The sequence below is a fragment of the Lycium barbarum genome, chromosome 1 (assembly GCF_019175385.1).
Source record: "Lycium barbarum isolate Lr01 chromosome 1, ASM1917538v2, whole genome shotgun sequence".
Lineage (NCBI taxonomy): Eukaryota > Viridiplantae > Streptophyta > Magnoliopsida > Solanales > Solanaceae > Lycium > Lycium barbarum.
Window position 1 is genome coordinate 49,460,958 of NC_083337.1, and position 5,372 is coordinate 49,466,329.

A 5,372-nucleotide genomic window follows, 5' to 3' on the forward strand; every position below is an offset into this window, starting at 1 on the left:
GAAGAGGACAAGCCGGCTACAGCTATATGATTATTTTATTGGAACTTCTTATGTGTGTACAATTATTGCAGGATACTATTGATAGTTGACAAATGGAAGTTTTAAAGGGACCGATAACCAAAGTACTTATAAATAACAGCAGCTAAGAATCTTTACCTCTACAAGGAATCTTAAAATTTAGAAATGGAAAGCAGTTGTATGTGTTAATTGATGGCTTGTCATTGAGAGTTCCAAAGGCTACAATAGCATTTGCTTGGTTAGTAAAGTGAGGGACTCTTCCAATTTGGAGGGAGATGCATATACATGATCGAAAATTTTCTTGGGATCCGTTAGAACTTCAACTTGTTTTAGGTCACGTGATAACGGCCACGCAGTAGGATAGATGTGATCATACCAGCACTAATGCACCTGATCCCATCAGAACTTTGAGGTTAAGCGTACTTGGGCCAGAGTAGTACTAGGATGGGTGACCCCCCTGGGAAGTGTGCTATGAAGTCGTGCAGGTTTAGAAATAAGAGAAGGATGAGGAACTAGAACAACTTGAGGGAAATTAGAAGCGTGTGACCCTTACGGTTGGAAATTCTCAATGATTGCGAAAGATGAGGCGGACCGGCTTGATAGAGAGAGATGACGTATACAGTTACAGAATTAGGACGAGTTTGAATAGTATTGGGGATACTTGGTAAGTAAGGTGTTAGTAAAGAGATACGATAGCTTATGTGTGGTTATTTTAACCAGTAAAGATAATCAATGAGGTTATATGTTAAAGGTATTGACTGGACATGGTATTGAAGTTTAGGTGGCAAGTGCGATAGGGCCAATTGACACTATTTTTCTCTGAAAGCTAGAGTTGGATAAGCCTAATGCAATAGCATCAGAGTGTACGGAAAGAATGGAATATGTAGTATAGAACACAAGATGAAGGAAAAGGGTTCGAAATCAGATTCCTATAAGTGGAACTGGAGGGCAGTAACTGTTACACCACAAAAAAAATTTCCGTACTTGTGTGATGAGTAGAACAATGAAGGGCTTGAGTGTATGATGTTTTATTAAGTCGGGAATGGCTAATTATGAATTTTTGGAAATAAGAAGGTGGCGGAAAATTTTCAGCACAGTGGTCGTAAAGGGCACTATACGGCCCGTAAAGTGATTTACGGACCGTATAGTGCAATCGTCCTCCAGCCTCCCAAAAATCTCAAGTTTCTGCCAAGTGTTGAAATGGTTAAATACGACCCAGTATACGGCCCGTAAACTGGTTTACGGACCGTAAACCCAGGTCGTAAACTGCCATGTTCTTCAGCAAAACATTCTGTTTCTTAAATGATTAAATACGACCATGGAGGACGGACCGTAAATCAGTATACGGTCCGTAAATGGTGGTTTACGACCACTGATCATCCCGACAAGAATTCATTAAAGATCATATTTTGGGATTATTAAAAGGGACCAAGCCTCATTTTATTTCATTATTCATCCATACATCTCAAGAGACTTCTAGAACTCTCTAAATATTTCCTCCACAAGAATTCAAGAGAATTAAAGGGAACATCAAGACCAACAACATTAAATTCATGAAAGCAAGTGTAAGAACGCAATAAAGGGTCATCTAAGTGAAGAAATTCCAAAGAAGGTGGAACTAGGGTTTTGTCTAAGTGAAGCAATTCAACTTAAGACTTGTTCAACCATCACCGAAGGTAAGTTCCATGATAAATTCATATTGTTTGAGGTATTGGAAGACTTAGATACTTAAATTGTAGAAGAACATAGGAATGGGTCATGATTGAGTAAATAGTGTCACTATGGAAGGGTAGTTGGATGGAATCATAGAAGTTGACGTGTTATGATTATGAATACGTTACAAATGGTGTATAGGTCATGATATAAGTGTTAAACTCAAGGAAATGCCGCCTAATTTTCTCTAGGGATAACGATGCGTTCTCATAGTCGATTAACTAATGTAATAAGAATTCTCTCATGAAGGTGACGATGTGGTATCGAAGGAGAATAAGTGGACAACAACTTAGCTAAACGACAAGGTATGTCAGGCTAGCCCTTTCTTTCCAATGGCATGAATCTTATAGTCCGAATTACCATCTTTCCATGAGCTCCTACATTCCAAAAAAGTTAAATGTCTATATGAGATAAGTTATACGATATGATGATGTTAGTCCTTGCCTACACTCACCTTATGTACTAGTCCTTCCAAGGTGAGGCAGAGTGTCCGTAACTGCTCCATAACGGAATCTGGGGATCACGACCTTACGTCACCCCGATAGAGTAAAGTTGTTCTCAAACCTTATGCATGTGTTATGATAAGGTAAATATTTTACAATAAGTAAATTATTATGATTGTGTTATGATAAGCATGGCATGAGCATTGCATACCGGGCCTAGTTGGCCGGGCAGACACCGCTTCGGCGGGCATCGATACGGATACACCACGACCTTCGGGCGTGGGCAGACACCACTAGTGGGCGGCATGAGATGGTACCCCGGACGCGGGAGGCCTGGACGCGGGCTTATATTATTGATTATCACACCGTTCCGACATGGGCGAGCAACTTGCATATGATGCATACATGTTACGATGATAAGTATGAGTAAGACAGCATGCATTATTCCATGTATGATTAGCGGTCAGATCCATATGCTTTATATTGATGCTCTCATTATATTATTGATGCCTTTCTTCATTGTTCATGCCTCCCATATTCAGTAAAATATTCGTACCGACGTCCCTTCTATGGATGTTGTGTTCATGCCCACAGGTAGACAGGGAGGCGAGCTTGATCCAGATACTTAGGAGTTGTCAGCTGTTGAGAGCACTCCATTGTTCGGAGGTGCTTGTGATTTCTCTTTTGGTACATATGTATATATATATTCTGGGCATGACGGAGTCTTGTTCCGTCCATTTTATAGTATGTCAGTAGAGGCTCGTAGATACGTAGTGTGGGTAGCATGGTCTCACACCTTTCATGTATACGTGCACTCATTATTTTGATGTACCAAACTTTTCTATATACACAAGTATTTATGTTTCCATATAAGTTATGATCTTTTTTCCATGTTTTAAGCATAAATGTGATAATAAGGCATTAATCGAGTAAGGAGGGTAATAGAGCGAGCGGTGCTCGGCGGTTAGCCCCGGGTACCCGTCGCGGCCCCTAGTTGGGTCGTGATAGAAGTGGTATCAGAGCAGTTCGTCCTAGGAAGTGTCTACGAGCCGTGTCTAGTAGAGTCTTGTTTATGGTGTGTTGCGCGCCACATCAATAAACAAGGGGCTACAGGGCATTTAGGAAAATGACCATCTTTCTTTTTACTAGATCGTGCGATAGAGCTATGCATAGGATTTTATCCTCCCCTAAAAGTGCGTTGTGATTTCAGAATGCCGCCGAAAGGAAAAGCTACAGCTGCCCAGAAAGGCAAAGCTACGACGAAGAAGGGGGCAGAAAGGGAGCCTCCGGCAAATGTAGAGGAAGGTGAATCACAGAATGAGGCCTCGCCTAATGTAGGAGAGCAGGGAGGAGCCTCAGTCCCAATTCCTCCGCCAGTTGCTTCGGGTCAACAGGTATCCGAGGCCATACATTTATTGACGCAGTTGGTCGCCGCTCAGGCACAACGACAGAATACGGGCCCAAGTGATCGATCGGCCAGTACGTGAGCCCGTGATTTCTTGACTTTAAATCCTCCGAAATTTTTCGGGTCGAAGCCGGATGAGGACCCCCAAGGCTTTGTTGATGAGATGTTGAGGACACTGAAACTTATGCATGCTTCTGAGACCGAATCGGTAGAGTTGGCCTCTTATAGACTCCGCGATGTGGCGGTGCTATGGTACAAAAATTGGATGATATCAAGGGGAGAGAATGCACCACCTCCCTTTTGGCAAGAATTTGTGGATGCCTTTATTCATCATTACTTGCCGCCTGAGGTCCGCCGAGCTAGAGCGGATAGGTTCTTGAATTTAAAGCAAGGAAGTATGAGTGCCCGAGAGTATAGTATGCAGTTTAATTCTCTGGCCAGGTACGCTCCAACTATGGTGGCCGACATGGGAGATAGAGTCTACAGATTTGTGAGTGGTTTAGGACCCCACTTGTTCAGAGACTGTTTGACGGCCTCCTTGCAAGACGGGATGGATATTTCCTGGATACAGGCTCACGCTCAGAATCTTGAGGAACGACAATAGCAGCAAAGAAGTGAGCGTGATGGTGACAGAAGACAAGGTAAGAGGGCTAGATCTATGGGGGCGAGCAGTGTGTATAGAGGGGGACCGAGGCAGACGCACTCTAGCCACTCAGGACAGTCAGTGACCAGTGCGCCGCCTAGGTTCTCAGACAGGAGTTCCGATCGTTCTTTTCAGCCGGGACAAGGCCAGAGTTCGAGGGCCCCCGATTTTCAGTTCAAGGGAGATTTTAGCCAGAGGAGACCCCCAGTACCGCGGTGTAGCCAGTGCGGTAAATTACATTCCGGACAGTGTCGTCAGGGTACCGATGCTTGTTATGCCTGCGGGTAAGTTGGTAACATGATGAGGGATTGCCCCTCGGTGAGAGATAGAGCAGGGACTCAGCCCACAGGTTCAGCAGCAGGTTCTTCTTCAGTGCGTCCGACAGCACAGACTTCTCAGAATACTGCAGGTAGAGGCAGAGGCAGAGGGGGAGCATCTACTTCATGAGCTGTTCAGCCCCGCGTATATGCTTTGGCTGCGCGACAGGATCTTGAGTCCTCCCCAGATGTTGTCACAGGTACTTTGACTATATTTTCCCGCGACGTATATGCTTTGATTGATCCAGGCTCTACTTTCTCTTACGTTACCCCATATGTTGCTGATTGTATTGGGGTGGAGCCTGAGCCAATTAAACCTTTCGAGGTGTTCACTCCGGTTGGTGATCCGGTAATATCGAGGAAAGTGTATAAAAATTGTGTCGTTGTGATATGTGATCGCTGGACCAAAGCCGATCTAATCGAACTGGAAATGATAGACTTCGACGTGATCATGGGAATGGATTGGTTGGCCTCGTGCTATGCAAATGTCAATTGCAGGACAAAAATGGTTCAATTTCAATTCCCGGGAGAGCCCGTACTGGAATGGAAGGGTAATACTGCATCCCCTAAGGGTAGGTTTATTTCCTACCTCAAGGAGAGAAAGATGATAGCCAAGGGCTATATTTATCATCTAGTTCGGGTTCATGATACGGAGGCAAGGCCACCAGTTTTCCAATCTGTCCCGGTAGTAAATGAATTTCCAGATGTATTCCCGGAGGAACTTCCAGGTCTTCCTCCAGAAAGGGAAATCGACTTTGCTATCGATGTGTTACCAGACACCGAGCCTATTTCTATTCCCCCTTATCGAATGGCTCCGGCAGAACTGAAAGAGC

At 44.2% G+C, this 5,372-nt stretch overlaps 1 pseudogene; it reads left to right on the forward strand.

Annotated features, from left to right (window-relative positions):
• Nucleotides 1-380: 380 nt before the first annotated feature.
• Nucleotides 381-499, forward strand: LOC132619491 (5S ribosomal RNA; annotated as a pseudogene).
• Nucleotides 500-5,372: the final 4,873 nt, after the last annotated feature.